Raw genomic sequence first — 26845 nt, forward strand, 5'->3', positions numbered from 1 at the left:
CTGCATATATCATGGCCATATGTGCACCATATACCCCACCTGGAAAGCCTCCAAACCACTCAAGTAAAAAGATAATGAATAAATAGAAACTATGGCCCAGATCACCAAAGTTATTTAAGTGCCCAACTTCTACTAAAATCAATGGGAGCTAGATGCCTAAATACCTTTGAGGATCTGGCCCCACATCTCCACCCATTTATGACATATGGCTTGTAAATGAATTTTCATGGAGCAAAGTATGTATCTAAACATGGCCCCTGGAATCTGAGAGATGATGAACCTGTGGCTTCAAAAGATTGAACAGGACTGTAAAATATATTTTAGGACAGGTGGCTAAATTCTGACAATTTTTCTTTGGCCATTGCTGCAACTGGGCTGTGTCTACAAAGAAAATAAGACCTCCACCAGTACAGCTCTACCAGTGATTGGAATGGTGAAGGCCATTTTTCAAAGAGAAGACCAACAAAATCCTACTTCCTTTTTTCCTCCCTACCCTCACTCTTTCCTTCACACTAACACTGTGGGTTCTCACCTGCTTACCCCCTCTCCACCCAATAACCCTCACCTTTCTTCTTAACTTCTCACTGCCATCACAGAACACCCTCGCTATCTCTGCCTTCCTTCAAATCCCATTTCTACCACAATGGCTACTGGAAACTGCTAGCTGATAAAGGCTAGGTAGCAAGAGGAAACTTTAAATCATGACTCAACACTTTCATCCTTTGATTATAGTGTATTCTTTCTAACTCTTTTGTACATAAATTTAGTTCTGTAGGAGGATGGCTATGAGGTTAAGAAGAAACTTCTACCCTGAGCATATTTATTCTTCAATTGTCTGTCATGGCATTTCTTGCGCTTTCACATAATACCTGGAACTGACCACTGTTGGAGATAGGATTTGCCTTACTGAATTAGACCATCTTGTCCAGTAGCCTGTGTGGCAAATACCACGAAGTGTTGGTTTGATTCCAGAATGTTTTATACCTTAATCATAAGTAATATTTATTACTTGTTAAGGGCTGACATTGGAAGAAATTTAGCCTGTTCAGAATTCTGTTAATTACTTTTATGCCTAATGGTTGCTCCATTCTTTATTTTATTACCCGTGATTGCTGCCATGTGGCCATTACAATTAAAAAGAGCTTAGAAAATGTGACTAAAGGGTTTTTTTCACTGCTATCTGGAGCCCCTTTCTCCTCTTGCATTGATTATCCATCAATAAAGTCTTCTCTACCTTCCATAAGTCTCACATTTAGATGAGTTGCATAGGCCAAGGGGATATTTTGGAGAGTTTAAAGATTTGTAATTGCTCTGAAGATGGGAGCATTGCTAGTCAGTCAAGCAGCACTAAATATTATTGCTTCTTGTTCTCTTTGGCTCAGTGCTTCACTTTCCAAAAGCAAATGTTATGCTTCAGTTTCAGATATTTCCCCAACTCTGACCTTTCTGCCCAACATCTCAGTTATTGCAGATAATGAATGGGAGACAGACCAGGAGCTCGGGGCATGTTTCAGGTATCAAAATACTGGTAATTAGCATATGTAAAAAAGGAATTACCCTACTGATAATTTAAAAGACGAAAGTGGCATCCCATGCCTTTATGTCAGTGGCAGCTCATGGTAAAAGCAAAGTTGGTCAGTTGATTGAGATATCTTTGGAGAAGGGTAATAAAGCCTCTTCCAAAAAGCACCATTAAGTTGTTGCTTTAACTGTTTTTAGGCATCGTACAAATATGCAGAAAGAAAGAAGGCATAGCCTCAGTGTTTATAGTCTGACCAAAAAAAACCCCAAACCAAATGAAGCCTGGGGAGAATGGACAGAAAGTGGGAAAGTGATACGGGTGAAGACGCACACACAATTTGTTAGTTCTACTTTGTCTTTTTATTTTTGTTTATCCATTTCCCTTATTATTTAAAGGAACAGGATGAATGGAAGGAGGAGAATGAGTAAATAGGAGCAAGGGAGTGGGGTGAAGGAGGACGAAAGGAGAAGAGGCCCATAACAGGGTACCATTTAAGATAGTATGAGAGATAGGGTAATAATAGCCCATTTCAGGTGTCCAGAATAACCCAAACTGGACACTGGGAGGAAGATGGTCCCAGGAAATAGTTAGTGCCTGGGAGAGGGAAATTATAGGGAAAAACACAAGTTATTATTCCTTTGAGGGCCCAGGACTAGGAGCCTTATAGAGTGGATAGGCAAGGCTCCCTTTTACCCCAGGTGTTTAGGGTAATTAGATCCCCCTCAGGACAATCAATCACCCTGCGCATGGGTGACTCAAAAGGAGGCTCCAAGCTAGGGAAAGACCCTGCTAAGGAACCTGCTGGAGTACAGTCCCTAGAAAGAGGGTTGTGATTCCCTGATGAAAAGTAGTGAGTTTGTGGGTTGGGGTGCTAGTATTTAAAAGGACACAGTCTCTAGGAGGGCTGTGAAATCCTGAATTTAAAGGGGTGCTCTTAGGAGTTGCACGGTGCTTAATAAATTAGACCCCAGGAGAGGAGGGAATATTACTTTAAAGACCTTTGGCTCTCAGTAAATTATTTCCAGGGACCTTGAAGGGAAACTGGGGCACGATGCCTGCAGGGAGCCACCCCAGGCCATGAGGGGGCACCCTGGGATTGCACCTGTAGACATTCAGAGGGAAAGGAGGACACAAAGAAAGGAAAGTGAGGCTGGTGGGACTTTGAGGGAGAGGGGAGGCAAAGGGAAGGGAAGACTGCTGCAAATAGTCAGCAGACACAAATCAATTGAGTTCAGATAATAAAAAGCAAATGGCTGACATCACTGGAGTCCAGGGGCTATGAAGGGGTGGGGTGGGCAAGGGGCCTCAGCTGGCCTCTCCCTGCCCCTCCTACTGCCTGTTGTTGTTGAGAGAGAGTTCCTGCTGCCCCCAGAGTTTGGCCTCACCTGGGGAAGGTCTGTTCTGATTCTCGTAGCCTATGAGGAGGCCTTTGGGGCCTAGCATATCTTATGGACAAACTGCTGTTTTCATTATAAAATCAAATCACTAAAGGTAGGTGTGTGAGTCAAGTCTGTGTAGGAGGCTGGCTAATAATGCCTCTAAGAAGCAGTTACCATTCTTGGCGCACTTTCCATTCTGTGCTCTCCATCCCTTGTCCTGCATACAACTCCCAGTATCCTGGATGATGTGAGGGGTTATTTATTTCATTTCCCTATCTTTCCTTACAGATTGTAATGACTCTCTTGGCTTTAGGAAAACACGATATTTGTTTTTCAGATTGTTGCTGTCATGTTAGAAACATAGCAGGTGGCACCATCTACTCATTGCTTGCCTTTAGCTTTCTTCAGCCTATAGAGTTAAAATCCAAAGTACAATGTCCTAACTTTGCCAGTCTGCATTGCTTAAAAATAATTTCATTCGAAAGTAGCCCACTGAGCCACTCTGGAAAGGGAAGAGCCTCTAGCTGGCCCATGAAAACTTCCAGCCAATTAAAGAACAAAAAGAATAGGCAGAAGTTACATTCATGCAGATTTAATCCACCCTAAGATTTTGGCTACACAAATTTGATTATCCACTGCTTTGCACATAGTGTAGTCGGTTATCCTTGCTCAAACTGAGTGCTCATTTTGCACCAGTGCAAATGCCTGCACAAGATGCAAAGCCAGGGAGTGTCAGAAAGTAGGGACTGTTAAATAGATGAGAAAGTGGAGAGGTTATCTCACTGATACAGAAGAACTATACAGGAAAAAAATCTTTTTGTCTCAGTGTGACGTTGCACTCCATATGTTTATTGTAGTGGGGCAGCTGCCCCACTCCGATAGGCAGGGGTTAAAAGCAGCCAAGCTAGGCTGATTGGGCAAAGCAGCCACAGCTGTGGCCAGCTCAATTAGGGCCCAGCTGGCCCTGATAAGAGTGCTGTGGGCCAGATGTTGGAGGAGTCTCTCTCTAGCTTTGGAGAGAGATGGATCTAGCTGCCTGAAGGAGCAAAAGGTACTGTGGATGGAGCAGTGCTAGGGAAGGGCAAAAGGACCTGGGGAGCTCCAGCCTGTAAACCCCCAGGCTACAGGCCTTGTTAAAGGTCCAAAAAGGTACTTATGCAGAGGGGCAGCCTGGGGATAGGCAAAGGCTGTGGCAGCAGCAGGTCCTAACCCCTTGCCAATGATTGAATGGCCTATACAGATTGCAGTTTTCCCCAATAATTGGGAGCTAGATGATGCCCAGTGAGCGGGGGCTAGACACTGAGGCAAGGTAGGGTTGGGGGGGTTCCCCTGGGAGGGGAGACCCAGACTGTGGGTTACTGCTGGGGCAGAACCCTGAGGTAAAGGGCACCAGGGTCCGGGAGGGATATGGGGCCAGTAGCAGGTGAGCCACTGGCCAGCAGAGGGCACTCTAGGCTAGAATTGAGCTAATTCTCAGGATCACCACCAGGAGGTGCTGCACCAGTAAGTCATTGTGACACTACATTTATGGAAATATGCTTATGACTATAAATATAATGTAACTGGAATATGCTTTATGTAAAAGGTCTCTTGCAAGGTATCATTACAAAGCTTATAATCTGAGTATGTTCATCCTATTTGTATGAATGTATCATTCTTGTATCTGAAGCTAGAAATATGAGGTATTACTCTGGAGTCCTCTTATAACTATGCAAAGTGTGGGCCATTAATGGTGGGTTGGAATGTTGATGGCTCCCATTAACTAGGACAATTGGCTGTAAATGGCTCTGTTTACTTGTGAGCCTTCCTGTATACGTGGGTGCCATCCAGTGAGTAATGAAGTCTCAAAGGGTATGTGAACATGTCACCTGATACTGGAATCCATCTTAAACCTGGTGCTTTTCCATTTAGAAGGAAGAGTGGGAACCCAGATAAAGGCAAAGAATTCCCGCCTTTTGCCAAAGATATAAAAGGGGTTGGAACAGAACAAAGTGGGCTGCAGTCATGAGAAAACCCCTAGTTATCACCTGAGCTGGAACTAACCAGAACTGTACCAGGGAAAGGATTAGGCCCAGACTCATTCTGAGTCTGAGCCTGTGAAAACATCTCTGAAGGTGAGATTTACCTGTATTCAGTTTCTTAAATGTATTAGGCTTAGACTTGCATGTTTTTGTTTTGTTTTGCTTGGTAACTTACTTTGTTCTGTCTGTTATTTCTTGAAACCACTTAAATCCTACTTTTTATGCTTAAATAAACAAAAGTGATTTTATTATTAACCCAGAGTAAGTGATTAATACTTGGGGGAGCAAACAGCTGTGCATATCTCTCTATCAGTGTTATAGAGCGTGGACAATTTGAGCTTACCCTGGATAAGCTTTATACAGAGTAAAATGGATTTATTTGGGGTTTTGATCCCATTGGGAGCTGGGTGTCTGGGTGCAGGAGATAGATGACTTGCTAAGAACTTTTTGGCTAAAGTCTGCAGCTTTGGGGGTATGGACCTGACCTGGGGTCTGTGTTGTAGCAGACTAGCGTGTCTGGCTCAACAAGGCAGGGTTCTGGAGTCCCAAGGTGACAAAGAAAATGGGCTCAGAGGTAATTCCAGCATGTCAAGTGACAGTCCCAAAGGGGTCTTTGTGACCAAACCCGCCACGCTCAGGACTGGGATGCATGACATGAACAGGGACTCTTGCTTGCAGTCAGCAATATTTTTTTTAAATCTATCTTGCATCATCTTCACTAGATGACAGCAAAGCAATACAGTGCAACTTCTCCTATTGCTAATATATGATAGTATCACCACATATAGTCTACTTAACATGTGCTCTTTTTGAGTGTATGTGTGAAGTCAATAGATAATTCAAAAGCATACCTCAGATGAACATAATTAAAGTTTCAAAGTGAAGCACTCAAAAGTTTGCCTGTGAATGCAGCTTGTGGTCTTTTCACAGTGAAGCATGCTTCTGTGTACTGTCTTGCATCACAACCAATCTAATTAATGTACAAATTTTAAGAGTTCCATTACACAAAGGGGAAAAGAATTGAGGGGAGAGTGCCTTGAGTCAGCTTCCATCACGTTAAAGCAAGATTGACTTCTTTTTGTAGCTTGTATCCTAATTTTGTGATCGAAACCGCAGGCAATTGCCTGCTGTTCACATTTTTAAAATTCATTTAAAGACCTTTTTTTTTCATACTGACAACTTTTTGCTTTCAAACAACCCTATGAATGTGATAGAAGTTGATCTTTGTCCTTCTGCTAATACCACAACTGTATGTATCATGTTAAACAGTACTGTATATCAACCACCCACAAGCTGGGCTCCTTTGTGTCATTGTGAATTATCACTTCGTTTAGCAGCAGCTGTTGGGGGAAGCAATGGCCTCTGCCCAACTTGGATGCAAAATTATGTAATATTATACTGGCCAAAGTAAAGAGATCACCACTCAAGTATCTCTTACTGAAGGTCTGTTTAAACAGAGCATATATATCACATGGGTTTAGAATATGCTATTTAGGAGTCCCTGGTAATTATGACACTAATTCACTGAAGGAATGTGGAACTATCCAAAAAAGTAAAAGCATGGGAGATCTTCAATGAAAAATATGGTGAATGTGTATGTAATTTATTCTTTAAAGATAACTCCTTAGCACAGTACGCAAAACTGATTGGAATATTTCAACTAAACATTTTTTAATCAGAAAATGCTGTTGGCTTGACACTAAAGTGTTTCATGGAGATGTCTTGATTTTGATGGTGTTTTCGATGGAAAAGTTTCTGAGGTCCAAGGTGAACTCTCTGGTTAATTCCAGAGGGGACAGACGGATGAATAGAAAACCTCCCCTTCAAAATTCCATTTTGCAAAATATTTGAAAAGGTTTGGGGTTTGTTCTGGTGTGTGATTGAAAACACATTTTGAAAGTCTTTGTGAAATGGAATTGTTGTTTCTCCGGCGTGCCCTAGTGCACAACTAGAGTAACTGGCTATGTACTTCGGCTGGGCACAACAGAATTCTCTCCCCAGGTCCTGGATATTCAGTAATGCCTCTTCACAGCTGCCATTGCAAACCTAAGGTTTGAGCAGCTCCTTCGTGACACCCAATTCAGTGAGCAGAAATGGCTGAATCCACTGCCCCTTCCACGCCTCTTCACAATGCTCCAAACAGCCTGCATGGCTTTGCGCAATGACTCCATAAGGAGCTCTGCTGTGAGATGTGTGGGGAAGGGTGTCCTCTGGGCAGACTTCCCAAGTCCTGACCCTTCCCTCTCTTCCCCATGTAGGGGAACTATTCTTTCTGCTGTGTCTATTGTCCTCTGCAACCACAGCATGGATTTGGAGGCCAGCTTCATATCTGTGTACAAGATCATTATTTTCGGAGTTTGCTCAATGTATCTGACACTGGAAGCATAGAACATTTAAAATTTTAAATGCAGAAGTAAAAATACACCCTCGAAAATAGGCTACCAGATCTACCAGTCCAAGGGAGGCATCATCCAAGGGGACCTATTCACCCCTCACCCCACCCAAACACAACATTAAATAACTCCTAGAATCAGTGAGATACATGCCATACATCTCTAGTCAATCATTCTTCTTCTATGTTTGTAGAGTGCCTAGAATGGTGGGGGTCCTGGTCCATGACTGGGACTGATTAGGTGCTTCTGTAATACAAATGATAAATAATAGTCCCATCCCCATGCCTTTGTCAGTATGTTGTCTGTTTATAGGTTCTTGGCAACTTTAATCTGCAGTTAAATAAATCTTCTTACTTCCTGGCCACCATGAACCAATCCCAGGTAGTTACTGGCCCAGCTGATATAGCCGGTCACTCTTTGGACCTGGCTTTTTGATTGGGATTGGAGGTTAGGCACTTGGGTCTTGGACTGATCATTATCTCCTACACTTTGAGATTAGAGCTCATCTTGCCTGTTGGAGGTGTGGGACCTATTTTGATGGTCCAACCCAGGAGATTGTTGGAACCAGAAATCTTCCACAGAGCTCTGAGGGAGAATCTTGTTCCATTAACAGCTTACTCCGTCTATGGTTTGATAGGGCATTATCATAGTCTTGTCTTCTACCACTGATGAGGTGGCCCCCTATGTGTCATCTTCACCAGCTTCATTCTCACAGATCGCTCTGGTTAAGGGGTGATCTGCAATAAGTGAAGTGAGAAGGAAAATGGCTGGAGTGCTGGTGGCAAAAGTCTTGAGCTGGGGCTGATCTGTTTCAGGAAAAATGACCTTTGTAATTCTTTTATTTGCCTCCTGTACAGACACACTATAAAAAGTTCTTTTCCTCCACCAAAGTATCTGCAGAATCTTGTACAGCAGATTTACCATACCAACCACCAGAAACTAATCAAGACTGTGTTGGCTCAATAGGTGGTCTGAGTTCCTCCCAATCTGAGGAAATTGCTTGTTGTTTTGTGAATAAGATTGTTTTGTTTGCTTCCATGACAACAGATCAAGGTTTACGGGAACAAGAGTCCCTTCTTCTTTGCTGGACTTCCAGCCAGTGCTGTTCTCTGAAGTTCTGGAGATGCTGAGAGAATTTTGTTTCACAGTCTCTGCTTTGGAGTCTAGGATGTGGAGAACCACTGCTCCCCAGCAGCTGTTGAGCAGACAAGCAGTCTGTTTGGCGGAAAATCAGACAGGCTGGCCTACCTTGTTTCCCTCAAAGGTTTGACGAAATTGACATTTCGACACATTCCCAGGGAATGTTTCGTTTCTGTCAAATCAGTATTTTCCAACAGAGAACTTCTCTGACACACACAAAATCCCTTGACTGGTTCTTCATCAAAACTCTTTGGAGACTGAAACTGGTGCAGACCATGGTGGTTCACTGGGAACTTACGACACCAGTGCTCAGAGATCTGCACTGTCTGCCTGTTGGTCTCTGGGTGGAGCTTAATGTGTGGTTATGACCTATAAAGCCCTAAATGGCTTGGGGCCCAGCTGCCTGAAGGATCCTCTGTCCCTGTGCTGTACTGCCATAGCAACAGTGGGGGCATTCGAGCTGGATCACCTCATTATAAAAGCAAAGGGGCTGCTGGTTGGGCATTCTCTGTGAGGGTCCTGAGACCTTGGAACTTGCTTTCCTCCTTGGTCAGAAATAGCCCGAATTAGGTGATTTTTTTTCCAGGCATGCTACAAAAGACCTTGTTTGGGGGGAGGGCTTTCCATAATGATAAAGAGGTGGAAAGGAGTTTTGGTAGGTCCTGGCTGGCTGAGTTCCCATTAAAATGATTCATTTAATAATCCCAGCAGCATTAATGTGTTAGGGTGCCTTGAACTTGGGTAAGTGTCTTTTTAATTATTTTTAATCTAAATATATTATACTCATCTCTTCTTGCCTGTACAGTGCTTATCATACTGTGAGTGCTATATAAATTATTAGTATTGGTGGTAATATCCAGGAGTTCCTCCTGTCATCTTCCTAAAGAATGGACAATCCCCTCTGAGTTCTTTATAGGACCAACTTATGTAAGGGCAGCTGGCACTAAATAATGGTCTTAGGAGATCAAACTGGATAAATAAAGTCCACTCTTCATCCTATCCCAGAACATGAACAATAGAGACACTACAGAGTGTAATTACCATAGTGCAGTATTGGATTTGATGTGGAACAGTCTTAGCTGTTTTCTATTTATAAGTCTATCCTTGCGGTTGAGTTTGCACATTCATGAAAATAAAAGCTTCCATCCATCATTGTCCATTTAAACCTTCTCTTCTGATATGTAAACCTTCTCTTTAGATACGTAATATTTTAAAAACTTTTTTCCAAGCTATCATCTCATTTTCTTTTTCCTTTGTTTCTCACTTATTTCCTCTTCTACACCTCAGTCTAACTCTTGCTTCAGTTGATCTATATTTTCTTTGTGTCTTTCTGATCTAAGAAACTGACTATTTTTTAGCTGTGCTTTTGTGGGTTTTTTAATGTTAAAGCTATGCTTTAAACCAGTATTTGCCTGTCTCAAGCTTCATGTTGCTAAGCAATATTTCCCCTCCACCCTTTCTGCAGCCTGGTTGCCATAGTACTTCCTGCCTGTGCTATGGAGTAGCAAAGAACTGTCATTACTTACTTAAAAAATAGGGCTGTACAGGAAAATAAACATTCTGAAGCATTTTCTTTTCTTTTGAACTCTTTGCTCTCTAGTGGAATAATACAGCCTCCCATTATAATAGCTGTAGCTTTCCCATTATATGTTACTTTATTTTCCCACTATAGTTATTGGTTAGGCCTCTGTTTAAAAACAAAAATAAAACAAATTACATTGCTGACTCACTTGACATCTGCAATGTTGTTTATACCAACTATGAAGATTTGAGGATATATTTTCTGTGGTCAATTTATTTCACACATATGCCTAAAGTCACACCCTCACCTAAATAAAAGTAGCCTTATTTTCAAAGATGCTGAGCACCTGCAACTCCCAGTGAGTTATGTGGGACAGTAGATGCTCCGTATCTTTTTAGATTCATTAGATCTTCTTTATTCAGGAACCTAAGTGTGGATTTAGAGGGTTAATTTAGGCACTGAGTTTGAATATTTTGGCGCTAGTACCTAAAATGTTCAAGTCATGTCCTTGCCCCTTGGAGAATATACTGGCTAAACATTGGCTTCTCTTACACATTTCTCTCTCTTCCCCCACCCCCAAGACACACAAAAGGGTTCTTACAGAAAGAGAGCCTAAAAATTTAAAGGGAAAACTAGGGTGACCAGACAGCAAGTATGGAAAATTGGGACCGGGGGGTTAATAGCACCTATATAACACACAGCCCCAAATATTGGGACTGTCCCTATAAAATTGGGACATCTGGTCACCCTAAGCAAAACACTCCCACAGACTTGAGGAGGAAGAAATGGAGAGGTTACCCTCTCCCTGCAGGAACTTTACTCTCCTTTCTTTTTCTAAAACATACTAACCAAACTGATGTCAAGATGCACCTTGCTATTAAATTTTCCAAGAACCTTTCAAGCCACTGACAACTAAAAAATGTGTGTGTTTTTCTCCCCCCCCCCCCAAAACAAAATTAAAAGCCCTTCCTTTTCATAAGCCTATTGAGTGCACAGACTTTCCTGTAGAGGTAACATAGAGACCTCTAGGTCTCTAATCAATCATGATATGATGTCCAATCAAAAATTATTAACTTGGTCTGGTGCATTTTCTTTTTTATATGTAAAAATTATTGGTTAAAACATTCAATTGTTTTAAATAAATGTATGTTTTGTGAGATCTGTATGAGAGAAAAATTCAATGAAGAGAGCCAATGTCTTTTGTTTTCATACCATTAAGTGTTGATGGAAGCTTAGAACTTCTTCCAAGTTCCATTTTTGATGGAGCATTGTGATATTTAATAGCCAGAGGGGCCTAGCCTCTCATGGTATGTCCTCATTGGCCTCTTCATTAATCCAGTCCTGAGCGCATGCCTATTTCGACAAGTAGAGCAGGTTTGGGCTGCTTGCCAGTTATTAGGCATTACACTTTACACCATTAAACCAGCTTGTACTTTTTGGTTTCCTTTGTCCTTGAAAAGGGCTCTTTCCTCATATGTAAGAGGAGTGTTAATATAGCTATTAAATGTCTCAAATTCCCTGCCTGCATTCTGCTGCCTTTGACAATATCTGTCTAACCAATTAGCTGGTATCTATCTTTTTCTCATGCCAGTCTAATGAACATTAAATAAAATTGTAGAGGGTCCAAGAGAAGCTATTTAAAAAGCAACATTTGTCAGCTATATAATAGACTAGTTATCTTACTTACAACCATGTTGTGACTTTTAATGGTGATCGCTGCATGTGCAATATTATAAATATGCACCATGGCTTAGATTTGTAAAGGAATTTGGACATTGCTTTGCTCGTGTGTTGTAACAAACTGATTTAGGAGCCTGAATCTCCCTTTCAAAAGGGATTTAGGTACTAAAAGCCTAAATCCCATCTATTGTCAATGAGATTTGCAAAATGAGATGCATGCTCCTAAATCAGTTAGGCGTTGCAACACTGAGCACAGCAAAGCCTAAATACCTTTCAATATCTTGTTTAATCTCCTCTTCCAATGCCTAGTTCTGTACAAGATGGCTCAGTTGAAAGCAGTTTGGGAAATTTCACACTCCCTTGAGCTTTCTGACTGTGAAATTTCTTACAAATAAAATTTTGAATGGACTGTTCCACTAATAGTAGGTTCTGTTTCTTTAGGAGAGAAGGTCTAAGAAAGAAAGAACAGAGGTGAGGCTGAGTCTGGAGGAATGGGAGAGAGATACAATAAAGGTCTTGCAGGAAAAAGTTCTAAAAGCAGAGAAGTTATAATAAAGACAGTAAGACTAAACTTAGGCCCTGAAAGCATAGTGTGTGTATTACAGTAATCCATGTTGGATCTCGGAAAAACACTACTAAAGTTTGGCCTCTTATCACTGGATTACTCTGTGCACATGAAATACATTTAAAAAAAGTTTGTGCACATGAAATTCTCTTTTAATCTCCCAAAATATATTCCTGTGCCAAGCAAGAAACAGATCAATAAATTACAAAATCAAATGTGAGTAGCCAGGAGGCTAAAAAAAGCTGAAGTGCCACATGAATTCTTCTTACAATGTTTTCATTAATAAAGTATTTAAGGTATTGCTTGCAGATCTGCTACAGCTGGCCAGACATTGACAATTCTGTTTCAGACTTTTGAGATGTCAAAATTTGTTTTCGTTCCCAATTGGAATGAAAGCCAAATGTTTCAAAAGTTTTTGTGTTAAAATGTCCCATTTTTTTTTAATGAGAAAAGTCACTTTAGACTTCCTCTCTCATAATCCACAGAATCCACCCTGGCCCTCAGACACATTTCTATTGGAAAAAGTTGTTGAAACAGACGTCTCCGCAAAATGTTTTGGTTTTGATTAAATGACTTTTCCCAAGGGGAAAAATTAAGTTGAAAATGTTCTGACCAGCTCTAACATCTACAATCTTAGAGACAAAGGTGGGTGAGGTAATGTCTTTAATTGGACCAACTTTGGCTGCTGAAGGAGACAGGTCTGAAGGAAGAGCTCTGCAGAGCTCAAAAGCTTGTCTCTCACCAACAGAAGTTGGTCCAATAAAAGATATTACTTCACCCACCTTGTCTCTATCATATTCTGGGACCAACACAGCTACAACACCATTATTTTAAGGGAATTCATGATTAGTAAATCAACATGCACAGAAAGGTAGGGTTCCTCTGGAACTGACCCTTTAGTTCCTTAGAGCTTTAGCTAAAGACAGGTATTGTCAGAATACAGGTCAGAGAATTGGATGAAAACACTCGTTCTTATTTATACTGCTATAGTTAGGGCTTCATTTCAGTCAGATGGGCTGCTATTTGAACTGAGGGGGACTATCCAAATTGAAAATATCTACTGCACTTGTTGCTTTATGTTTGAGAGGGGAACAGAATAACTTTAACTTAAAACTCAATGGGATAAAGCAAGGGTCTCTTTTTCCAATGTCTTGATATCTGGGTTTGACAGTAACTTCTCCATGCAGAAATTAGAAGACAGACTGAATAGCCAGTGGAATAATTTCTCAAATGTTGAAGCACAGAATACACCCACCTGTCATATCTGCATATGACTCATTGAAACTGGAAACCTCAAAAAGATGCTACCTCTGCTCACAATTCTTGGCTAGATCTAGAATCAATGTGAATTGATCTAGATCTTCTCACCCCCCGCACAGCAATATTAGCCACCACCCCCATCAACAGCATTTCTCTATAGCAGCTCCCATATACACACACTATTTCCAGGCTCACTCTTTGTTTTTGGGGGACCTCTATGGTTCTGGCTCACTTAAGCAACTCCATTCATTTTTATTTTCTTCCCATTCCCCATCCTTTTGTTGTTACCAGGATCCAGTCACCCTCTTTTCAGTTAGGTACTCCCACAAAAGCCACCATCTTGTTGTCTGATTCCTCAGTGTGGTCTGTATACCATACTATCCTCTCTTTTTTTTGTTTTAATTTCTGCCTCCTCCAAACACCACCACTTGAAAGCTCATGATTTTAATGCACCTAAGTCTTTCCTTGTGTTCCTTCTAGATACATTTGTTTGTTGCAAGTACTTTCTCCCCCTCTGGCCCAGGCCTCTGATGCCCTTGCTCATGTGTTCATCCCAAAATACCTCCATTCATTTAGAGGGGGAACAGCCTAATATATTCAGTACAATGCCATGATTACTCAGTCTATTTCATCTGAAGAGTTAAAAATGTCTGTCCACCATAACTAATCCTTATTTGTGCAGGAAAAAAGCAACATAAAGTCCCATTTGAAGCCATGCATTAGCAAATGTTTGTCTTTTTGGTGGTCTTTGGAGAACAAGATGTCAAACTGACCAAACAATTCCTTGTCCTTATAGTTAGTGCCTAAGACTGACTTGGCACTTTCAGAGATTCACAAACAAAGATAGGAATTCTGACAGTTACTGCTACTTTGTTTCTTTGTAGGTAGTGGCTATGATGATTCTAGCCTTAGACTGGAAAATTCTCAGGATTGAGCACTTCCTTCATCCGCGAAGCAGCAAAACAAACATCTGGCCACCCAGTTTCCACACCTTCAGGGATCCCCAATATTTTTATATTCCTTCACTGAAGTTTATTTTCCTTGCCATCCTATTTATTTTTAAAAGCTTAGTCTGCTTTAATTTACTTCCTGCAACAAATTCAAATCCCTCAGTTTTAGTATCAGTTACTTGTGCCTTTTCATCAGAGCCTGTGGATTTGAATCCCAATATTCAGAAATTCTTTCATTTACAGGAAATTATTCTTAACGGGTATCCAGTTTCTGTTCCGTGCTGCAGGCTGTTGCTTTCAAAGAAGCAATTTTGGATGCTGTGTAGGGATCAGATTAGTCTCCCAGTTGTAGTCAGGGCTCACAACTTCACCATGACAGATGTTCTTTCCCTTGGATTTGGCATCAACCCACCTTCTTGTGTTGGTGGGGATTTCCTCAGTGCGTTAACTTGCATGTCACTCCATACCCATTTAGCTCCGGTGATTTGGGAGGCCCATTTAGCTCCGGTGATTTGGGAGGCCCATTTAGCTCCTGGGTTGATGAAACAGTCTGTGTTGGCAATATGGGAAAAAAAATTGTTTTTATTTTTTTAAGAATAGCAGTTCAATTTCTCATGAACCCTATTTCGTTCTATCCTTTCTGCTGGTACAAGGTATTTTATAAAACTCCCTAAATCATGCTGATGAAATTTACAAAAAATACTACATTAATGTATATCTGAACATCTTTAGATAATGTTCACTATTGTTCAGATACCTATCCTACAATTGTCTTTTAGGCCTATTAGTAATTTCACATATCTTTGTGCTTTTGCTATTACGTTTCTTGGTAGGGATTAATTACTAAGTAATAGACTTTTTTATCCACATTTTCAAGATTTGTGATGGGGTTTGCTATGAATAATCCACTCAAAGAAAAAAGCACCAATTATTTCTACACCATTTCTTAATCTACAGTACTCTCCATATATTTGTACTGTTATGAGCTCCATATTTTAATATTCTTATGAACTGATCTGAGTTAATTTTTTGGGTTGAGTTAAAAGCCCCTTGAGATTTAAAGGTTGAGTTCACACCTGTCATTAACATAACTGTAAGCGCGCGCGCACACACACACACACACACCAAAGACACAAGTGTGTGTGTGTGAGAGAACCTCTCCAGGCACTTTTGGCTGAGTATTAATTTGGGTAGGGGAGTGTGTATGGGGGAAGGGAGCTCACATAGAAACTGAACAGACAAGAAAGAAAAAGAGGGAAAGGCAAGAAAGCCAAGCAGGACCCTGTAAGCACAGCATGATCCTGGAAAAAGAGAGCTTTTGGGTTTAGCTAAAGCAGTTTGGGGACTGTAAGATTTTTAAAGAAACTAACTACTTTTTTGTTGATTCTTTCTGCATTCAGAGAAAAAGGATTTTGTATATTCCTTGTAAATAAGTTTGCATCAAAGAAAATACCAGAGTCCATCAATTTTTACTTGCAGCTAGAACAACCACGGGGCCCAAAACTTTGATTAGATGCATGGATCAAAAAAGGCACTACAATTCATACATATCCACTGGAAATTGACAAATACACATAGAAGAAAATGAAATTCTTATGAATGATAAATACACAAATGCCTTTTTATAGGAAATAATATTCAATAGGAATACATGAGGCAAAATGCAACATCCTACAGTAACTTAAAAGGATCCATTCAAATACTTCATAAAAACCTGGAAAGATAGCATCATAGAAATGTAGGACAAGAAGAAATTTCAAGATGTCATCTACTCCATCCACTCTGTGCTGAGGCAGACTAAGTATACCTAGACCAGCCCTGACAAGTGTTTGTCTAACTCTAACTTATTCTTATGAACATACAGTGACTGGGGATTGCTCAACTTCCCTTGGGAGTCTATTCCAGTGCTTAATTATCCTTGGAGTTAGAAAGTTTTTCCCAATATCTAACCTAAATCTACCTTGCTGTAGATTAAGCCATTATTTTTTTTGTCCTACCTCAAGAGACATGAAACACAATTGATCACTGTCCTCTTTATAGCAGTCCTTAATGTATTTGAAGACTGTTATCAAGTCCCTCCTCAAGCCTTATTTACTCAAGACTAAACATGCCAAGTTAGTCTTTAATTTTTTTTTAAACCTTTCTCTCCTCTGGTCTCTCTCCAATTTGTCCACATTTTTCCTAGAGTGTGGTGCCCAAAACTGGACACAGTACTCCAGATGAGACCTCACCAGTGCCTACTAGAGTGGGACAGTTACTTTCCATATCTTACATACAACATTCCTGTTAATACACCCCAGAAGGAGTTTAGCCTTTTTTGCAACTGCATCATATTGTTGACTCATATGCAATTTTGTGATCCCCTATAACCTCCACATCCTTTTCAGCAGTACTGCCACCGAGCCAGTTATTCCCTGCTTTGTATTTGTGCATTTGATTTTTCTTTCCTAAGTGTAGTACTTTGCACTTGTCTTATGTAATTTTATCTTGTTGATTTCAGACCAATTCTCCAATTTATCAAGGTCATTTTGAATTCTAAACCTGTCCTCCAAACCCCCCCCCCCCCCCCCCCGGCCGCTTGGTGTCATATGCAGATTTTATAAGCATACTCTCCACTCCATTATCCAAGTCATTAATAAAAACTTTGAATAGTACTGGACCTAGGACAGCTGCCTGCAAGACCCCTCCCCTTACCAAATATGCCCTCCCAGTTTGCCCATGACCCACTGATAACTACTCTTTGAGTACAGTCATGCAACCAGTTGTGCACCCACCTTCATCTAGAACACATTTCCCTAGTTTGCTTATGAAAGTGTCCTGTGGAGCTGGGTCAAAGCCTTACTAAAATCAAGATGCAGCTAGAGAGGACATCTGTCTTCTGGCTTTATGTAACCCTTAGAAAGAAGAACTATGATTCAAGTAATAATTGTGTTGTGAGGTCCTGCTTATGCTCTCCTTTCTTTCACCAAAAAAGCTTATTTGTAGCTACCAGCATCCAGGCCTCTTCCATGCTTTTCAGCTGATGAGGATATCTAAGTTGGAGTTTCATTTCCATATATAGGATAAAATGTAATAGGCTAAGGCTGCAGAGATCCAAGTGATGTTTCTTTGTTTTCTCTCTCAGATTATTCTTTTTATCCTTGTTCTTAGTCTAATTCCCCTTCCTTTTGTATAATTGTACTTCCCATTTTAGCCAGAGGCTGAAAGTGCTTCTCAAACAGTCTCCTGAAACTACTATCCAGCCATTTACAGAATTAGCATGAATGTTCTCATCCTATGGGATTCTTAGAATAGATAAAAGCCTGCAAAGGCATCTACAAAGTGAAAAACTGCACAAAGAAAAAAAGGAAGATTGTTGACTGTTATTCAGATTATAATTGCATAGTATGTGAGAGAGTCTAGTCTCTCGTCTCCAAACCAGGGCTTTAATCTAGTTCTCATTGAAGTCACTGGGAGGCTTTCTATATAGCAGTCAATATTAAAAAGTCAGCATTCACCAACAGTTAGCACGCATTGGTATCGGAAAATGGAACTTAGGCTTTTGTCACTTAGGTCCTTTTGGAAAAAGTTACCCTGCATAAATATGTAGACACACTTTCATTTCAGAGACAGTTCATAAACATCATGACCCATCAGTCTATACTCAGCTTTTCGTCACCAATTCTATAGGCCTGATGAAGGCCTGAGCTGTAGCCTAGCCACTTTGCACTGCTCCACTAGTGCAAATCAACCTCAGACTGTGGATCTGGCCCACAGAGACCTGTCCTGTATTGTGGGAGCCTGAGGTGACACATGACCGCCATAGTGGCTCCTACACCATTTGCATCATGTTGGAATAGGGAAAATAATCTCTCTTTTATATCTTCTTCGAGCTGGTAGAAAGATCCTTACTGTGATGTGTGTTAGTCCACCCCCATGGCGTACATACTTTCTCCAAGAAGTCTCTGGGATAGTGGATTGTGTGCTAATGAGTCATTAAGAACCCTCTGGCTATCAATAGCTACTCCTTTGTTGTAACTGAAAGGCTGGTTGTGGGTGTTCCTAACCTCACAACATATTTCAGTAACGCACACACAGCAATACTCCATAATTCCACATACAATGATAGCACATACAGTCCAACAGGATATTTATGTTCATCAAATCAAGACTTTTAAAATGACACCTCAGAAGGTATACTTTGTACAAAACATATCCTAATTTATATGACAATGGTGAATATGGGGGTTCCAGGGTGCTACTTTGAGGTACAGAGTGTCACACACAGTAATCAATGATTCTACCAGTAGAGAATTCTGCTCAACTGTACTCCATGGGTCACCAGCTATTTTTGCTCTCTAATGGGTCAACAGAATGATGCCAGCCAGCATCATGGCAGATTTTAAATTGAGGGCTAGCTTCATTTATGGGCAGGGGAAGGGGGCTCCATGTGATGTCCTGAAAGATGTGCTGATTGGTGGTACCACAAATGTGCTTATTTCAGCAGTGAGAAATCAATAACTTTTTGAGATGCTGAACAACAGTCTATGCTACTTCTCCCATTCAAACATGGTCATGCCCCCAAGGCAAAAGAGGTCGGGAAGGCAACAGTTCTAGACGCTAGGCTCTGTGATGTTAATCACTGAGCTTTACTTTTGCACTTCATTAGCTGTTACAAACTATTGTTTGCATTAGGTATCCCTGAACGATAGCTTTATTCAAAGGGGGTGAGGAAGAGTGAGGGTGTGCAACCAGTGGAGGAAAGGAGGAGTAACTGAGGATAATAGTGCCAAAGAGAGAAACCCTGCCTCCTAGCAATTAGAGGAGGTATCGGCAGCCTTTGGCACATGGCCCATCAGAGACAGCCAGTGGCAGGCCGGGACAGTTTGTTTTCCTGCAGCATCCACAGGTTCAGCTGGTCGCAGCTCCCACTGGCAGCAGTTTGCCATTCCAGGCCAATGGGGTCTGTGGGAAGCAGCGGCCAGCACCACTTCCCACAGCCCTGATGGGATTTCCCTGATGGCCTGTGTGCCAAAGGTTGCTGATCCCTGTGTTAGCAGCTGAGTAGGACTCTAATGGTTTCTGATTTTTCTGAGATTTACAGCTGAGGGGCACATAAAACTTCAGTAGTTTCACAAAACTTAATGTAGCTGATGTTCAGTAACAAAAAGCTGTTTTAAAAAAAAATCACAACTATATATAAACATAAGTTATAATTCGCTGCCTCGCTCTCCTCCCCTGCCCCTCCCCCTGACATGCACACTCTTTTAAAGCTAGCATGATTTTAGCAGCTAATACTCACTCCTGTGGACTCCTAGAAGTAGAGATTCATACAGTCAAATTGCTGACACCGTTGGTTCTAGTTTACAAATTCTTGAGAGACATGTTATGGTTGCAGAGCTGGCTGCACCTGAGTGCACCTCCAGATGAGCGAGATGTCATGCCTTTACATCCACAGGGGCCCTGAATGGGTTAATGTGGGCCTAAGAGACCAAATAACATATCTGATGGCACCTGTGACAGAAAAAGCCAGGCTGACCTGATGATAAAACCCAGATGAGCCGGGGCTGGGTGGTAATCATGAAGCTAGAAATTGAGAGCAGACAGGACTGCCAGAGGGGGGAGAGTCTGTAGTCGCTCTCTGGGAATAGAGAAGAGGTGAGGAGGAAGACGGGGGTAGAATAATCCCTGGGATCCTAGCCTGACAAGCAGTTGGAGAGTAATAAAACAGCCACTGGGGTAGAGTAAGTTTTGGTGGTGCATCCTGAAAGAAGGGCAAGATTTGCACTTCTAGAGCAGAGGTGGGCAAACTACAGCCCGGGGGCCACATCTGTCCCTCCAGATGTTTTAATCCGGCCCTTGAGCTCCTGCCAGGAAGTGGGGTCTGGGGCTTGCCCTGCTCCAGCACTCCAGCCAGGGAGTAGGGTCGGGGTCTTGCCCCACTCCACACGACTCCCGGCAGCAGCGGCACGTCCCCCCTCCGGTTCCTATGCGTAGGGGCAACCAGGGAGCTCCGTACGCTGCCCCCACCCCAAGCTCCACCCCCTCAGCTCCCACTGGCCAGGAACTGCAGCCAATGGGAGCTTCAGGGGCTGCGCCTGAACCAGGGCAGTGTGCAAAGCTGCCTAGCTGTGCCTCTGCATAGGAGTCGGAGGGGGGACATGCCGCTGTTTATGAGAGCTGCTTGAGGTAAGCGCTGCAGGAGGCTGCCCCTCCCATGCCCCAACCCCCTACCTCAGCCCTCCAAACCCCTCATTCCCACCCCAGAGCACCCTCCTGCACCCCCAACTCCTCATCCCCAGAGCCCTCACACCCTCCTGCACCCCAACCCCCAATTTCATGAGCATTCATGGCCCTCCATACAATTTCCATACGCAGATGTGGCCCTCAAGCCAAAAAGTTTGCCCACCCCTGTTCTAGAGGGAGGGTGAACTAAATTGTAATCTGGCTGGAGGGATGAGTCATGGGAAGAGAGACCACTGCAGCAACAGAGTGACTGACTGTCAATGGGAGGCACCAGACTGAAAGACAACTGCTATGTAGTGCCTGGCCAGAAGGGGAGTCCTGTGAAGAGTCTGAAGAGGTTCACTCACCTGGAGTAGAATTCTGTGGTTCTCCAACTCTTAGACTGGCCCTGGTTACAGCACCCTTTGTATCATTTGCAGCAGGTGCAGCTGGGTAAAGTACCTATTGTTCTTCCCTTCAGGAGCTTATGACCAATGGTGAATACAGGGACCCAAAATCTTCTTAAAATAAAGTATTGGTTAGCCTGGGGAGAGAGAAGGGTGGGGACGATTATAAAATAGTAATCTCAAACTTTACCTCTCTGGATGACAAGAATGATAGTAACTAGTCTGAGGGTATGTCTACACTACGGAATAAGGTCGAATTTATAGAAGTCGGTTTTTTAGAAATCGGTTTTATATATTCGAGTGTGTGTGTCCCCACAGAAAATGCTCTAAGTGCATTAAGTGCATTAACTCGGCGGAGTGCTTCCACAGTACCGAGGCGAGAGTCGACTTCCGGAGCGTTGCACTGTGGATAGCTATCCCACAGTTCCCGCAGTCTCCGCTGCCCATTGGAATTCTGGGTTGAGATCCCAATGCCTGATGGGGCTAAAACATTGTCGCAGGTGGTTCTGGGTACATACCGTCAGGCCCCCGTTCCCTCCCTCCCCCCGTGAAAGCAAGGGCAGACAATCGTTTCACGCCTTTTTTCCTGAGTTATCTGTGCAGACGCCATACCACGGCAAGCATGGAGCCCGCTCAGGTAACCGTCACCCTATGTCTCCTGGGTGCTGGCAGACGTGGTAGGGCTTTGCTACACAGTAGCAGCAACCCCTTGCCTTGTGGCAGCAGACGGTACAGTACGACTGGTAGCAGTCATCGTCATGTCCGAGGTGCTCCTGGCCACGTCGGCTGGGAACGCCTGGACAGACATGGGCGCAGGGACTAAATTTGGAGTGACTTGACCAGGTCATTCTCTTTAGTCCTGCAGTCAGTCCTATTGAACCGTCTTATGGTGAGCAGGCAGGCGATACGGATTGCTAGCAGTCGTACTGTACCATCTTCTGCCGGGCAGGCAAGAGATGAGGATGGCTAGCAGTCGTATTGTACCATCTTCTGCCGAGCAGCCATGAGATGTGGATGGCATGCAGTCCTTCTGCACCGTCTGCTGCCAGCCAAAGATATAAAAGATAGATGGAGTGGATCAAAACAAGAAATAGACCAGATTTGTTTTGTACTCATTTGCCTCCTCCCCTGTCTAGGGGACTCATTCCTCTAGGTCACACTGCAGTCACTCACAGAGAAGGTGCAGCGAGGTAAATCTAGCCATGTATCAATCAGAGGCCAGGCTAACCTCCTTGTTCCAATAAGAACAATAACTTAGGTGCACCATTTCTTATTGGAACCCTCCATGAAGTCCTGCCTGAATTACTCCTTGATGTAAAGACACCCCCTTTGTTGATTTTAGCTCCCTGAAGCCAACCCTGTAAGCCATGTTGTCAGTTGCCCCTCCCTCCATCAGAGCAACGGCAGACAATCATTCCGCGCCTTTTTTCTGTGCGGATGCCATACCAAGGCAAGCATGGAGGCCGCTCAGCTCACTTTGGCAATTAGGAGCACATTAAACACCACACGCATTATCCAGCAGTATATGCAGCACCAGAACCTGGCAAAGCGATACCGGGTGAGGAGGCGACGTCAGCGCTGTCACGTGAGTGATCAGGACATGGACACAGATTTCTCTGAAAGCATGGGCCCTGCCAATGCATGCATCATGGTGCTAATGGGGCAGGTTCATGCTGTGGAATGCCGATTCTGGGCTCGGGAAACAAGCACAGACTGGTGGGACCCCATAGTGTTGCAAGTCTGGGATGATTCCCAGTGGCTGCAAAACTTTCACATGCGTAAGGGCACTTTCATGGAACTTTGTGACTTGCTTTCCCCTGCCCTGAGGTGCATGAATACCAAGATGAGAGCAGCCCTCACAGTTGAGAAGTGAGTGGCGATAGCCCTGTGGAAGCTTGCAACGCCAGACAGCTACCGGTCAGTTGGGAATCAATTTGGAGTGGGCAAATCTACTGTGGGGGCTGCTGTGATGCAAGTAGCCCACGAATCAAAGATCTGCTGATATCAAGGGTAGTGACCCTGGGAAATGTGCAGGTCATAGTGGATGGCTTTGCTGCAATGGGATTCCCTAACTGTGGTGGGGCCATAGACGGAACCCATATCCCTATCTTGGCACCGGAGCACCAAGCCACCGAGTACGTAAACCGCAAGGGGTACTTTTCAATAGTGCTGCAAGCTCTGGTGGATCACAAGGGACGATTCACCAACATCAATGTGGGATGGCCGGGCAAGGTACATGACGCTCGCATCTTCAGGAACTCTGGTCTGTTTCAAAAGCTGCAGGAAGGGACTTTATTCCCAGACCAGAAAATAACTCTTGGGGATGTTGAAATGCCTATATGTATCCTTGGGGACCCAGCCTACCCCTTAATGCCATGGCTCATGAAGCCGTACACAGGCAGCCTGGACAGTAGTCAGGAGCTGTTCAACTACAGGCTGAGCAAGTGCAGAATGGTGGTAGAATGTGCATTTGGACGTTTAAAGGCACGCTGGCGCAGTTTACTGACTCGCTTAGACCTCAGCGAAACCAATATTCCCACTGTTATTACTGCTTGCTGTGTGCTCCACAATATCTGTGAGAGTAAGGGGGAGACGTTTATGGCGGGGTGGAAGGTTGAGGCAAATTGCCTGGCTGCTGGTTACGCGCAGCCAGACACTAGGGCAGTTAGAAGAGCACAGGAGGGCGCGGTACGCATCAGAGAAGCTTTGAAAACCAGTTTCATGACTGGCCAGGCTACGGTGTGAAAGTTCTCTTTGTTTCTCCTTGATGAAACCCCCCGCCCCTTGGTTCACTCTACTTCACTGTAAGCTAACTACCCGCCCCTCCTCCCTTTGATCACCGCTTGCAGAGGCAATAAAGTCATTGTTGCTTCACATTCATGCATTCTTTATTCATTCATCACACAAATAGGGGGATGACTACCAAGGTAGCCCAGGAGGGGTGGTGGAGGAGGGAAGGAAAATGCCACACAGCACTTTAAAAGTTTACAACTTTAAAATTTATTGAATGACAGCCTTCTTTTTTTGGGGCAATCCTCTGTGGTGGAGTGGCTGGCTGGCCCGAGGCCCCCCCACCGCGTTCTTGGGCGTCTGGGTGTGGAGGCTATGGAACTTGGGGAGGAGGGCGGTTGGTTACACTGGGGCTGTAGTGGCAGTCTGTGCTCAAGCTGCCTTTGCTGCAGCTCAGCCATGCACTGGAGCATACTAGTTTGGTCCTCCAGCAGCCTCAGCATTGAATCCTGCCTCCTCTCATCACGCTGCCGCCACATTTGAGCTTCAGCCCTCGCTTCAGCCCGCCACCTCTCCTCCCGGTCATTTTGTGCTTTTCTGCACTCTGACATTATTTGCCTCCACGCATTCGTCTGTGCTCTCAGTGTGGGAGGACAGCATGAGCTCAGAGAACATTTCAGCGCGAGTGCGTTTTTTTTCTTTCTAAGCTTCACTGGCCTCTGGGAAGGAGAAGATCCTGTGATCATTGAAACACATGCAGCTGGTGGAGAAAAAAAAATGGACAGCGGTATTTAAAAAGACACATTTTATAAAACTGTGGCTACACTCTTTCAGGGTAAATCTTGCTGTTAACATTACATACATAGCACATGTGCTTTCGTTACAAGGTCGCATTTTGCCTCCCCCCATCGCGTGGCTACCCCCTCAACCTTCCCCCCTCCCTGTGGCTAACAGCGGGGAACATTTCTGTTTAGCCACAGGCAAACAGCCCAGCAGGAATGGGCTCCTCTGAGTGTCCCCTGAAGAAAAGCACTCTATTTCAACCAGGTGACCATGAATTATATCTCACTCTCCTGCGGATAACACAGAGAGATAAAGAACGGATGTTGTTTGAATGCCAGCAAACATACACTGCAATGCTTTGTTGTACAATGATTCCCGAGTACGTGTTACTGGCCTGGAGTGGTAAAGTGTCCTACTATGAAGGACGCAATAAGGCTGCCCTCCCCAGAAACCTTTTGCAAAGGCTTTAGGAGTACATCTAGGAGAACCGCGAATGCCAGGGCAAAGTAATCCTTTCACATGCTTGCTTTTAAACCATGTATACTATTTTAAAAGGTACACTCACCAGAGGTCCCTTCTCCGCCTGCTGGGTCCAGGAGGCAGCCTTGGGTGGGTTCGGGGGGTACTGGCTCCAGGTCCAGGGTGAGAAACAGTTCCTGGCTGTTGGGAAAACCGGTTTCTCCGCTTGCTTGCTGTGAGCTATCTACAACCTCCTCATCATCATCATCTTCTTCGTCCCCAAAACCTGCTTCCGTATTGCCTCCATCTCCATTGAAGGAGTCAAACAACACGGCTGGGGTAGTGGTGGCTGAACCCCCTAAAATGGCATGCAGCTCATCATAGAAGCAGCATGTTTGGGGCTCTGACCCGGAGCGGCCGTTCGCCTCTCTGGTTTTCTGGTAGGCTTGCCTCAGCTCCTTAAGTTTCACGCGGCACTGCTTCGGGTCCCTGTTATGGCATCTGTCCTTCATGCCCTGGGAGATTTTGACAAAGGTTTTGGCATGTCGAAAACTGGAACGGAGTTCTGATAGCACGGATTCCTCTCCCCAAACAGCGGTCAGATCCCGTACCTCCCGTTAGGTCCATGCTGGAGCTCTTTTGTGATTCTGGGACTCCATCATGGTCACCTCTGCTGATGAGCTCTGCATGGTCACCTGCAGCTTGCCACGCTGGCCAAACAGGAAATGAGATTTAAAAGTTCGCGGTTCTTTTCCTGTCTACCTGGCCAGTGCATCTGAGTTGAGAGTGCTGTCCAGAGCGGTCACAATGGAGCACTCTGGGATAGCTCCCGGAGGCCAATACCATTGAATTGTGTCCACAGTACCCCAAATTCGAGCCGGCAAGGTCGATTTAAGCGCTAATCCACTTGTCAGGGGTGGAGTAAGGAAATCGATTTTAAGAGCCCTTTAAGTCGAAATAAAGGGCTTCATTGTGTGGACGGGTGCAGGTTTACATAGATTTAACGCTGCTAAATTCGACCTAAAGTCCTAGTGTAGACCAGGGCTGAGCTACTCTCCTGTGCAAGATCAGAGGAAAGAACCATGCTTGAAGGCAAAGGGAATGAGGGAGGCCATCAAATATGAGAAAAAAGAGGGATAACTTGTAAGGGGGCTAGGAAAGGCAGGAGACAGGATAGATGTGTGGAAAAAGGATAGATTAAATAGTCTCACAGAGGCCTCCAGAGTCAAACAAGAATGAAGGGGGGAGAGGAAAGAGAGAAAAAGGAACTTTGGCTATCACTTTTGTTTCTGAATAAGTTCCTGGGCAGAGGGCAAGGAGGAGAAGGTGAAGGTAGCGGCTAGGAAGCAGCAGCATAAGAAGGGAACTGATAAAGCAGAGTTGATGGGGATTGAGAGCATCAGTTGATAAGGGAGGAGAATTAAAGCCCCTTAGAAAGAAAGGTCAGAGTTGAGAGACAAGAGAATGAACTTAAAGTGGAGGAAGTCAATATCGTTGCCAGACTTTCTCCAGGGGCCTCTGTGTTGAATAGATTTATAGTCTAAAAACACATTATATATTTTTACAGTAAAACTGAATCCAGTTAAAGTAATTTTACTTTTTCAAAGGAATTGAGTTTATTCAAAGGAGCTAAAATAGGCCTGAGTGCCATCATTTGTTTTCATACACCAACAGCATCACATGGCTTTCTCCACTCAGTTTGTAATAGAAATGCTGCATGACTACAATTTTATTTAAAGCAGCTTGGCATAATCCAATTTATACTTAAAAACCACACACTGTATTATTTTCCTAACATCATCTTTACGATTATTTAATATAGTGCTCAAG

This window comes from Caretta caretta, chromosome 1, assembly GCF_965140235.1.
Source record: "Caretta caretta isolate rCarCar2 chromosome 1, rCarCar1.hap1, whole genome shotgun sequence".
Lineage (NCBI taxonomy): Eukaryota > Metazoa > Chordata > Testudines > Cheloniidae > Caretta > Caretta caretta.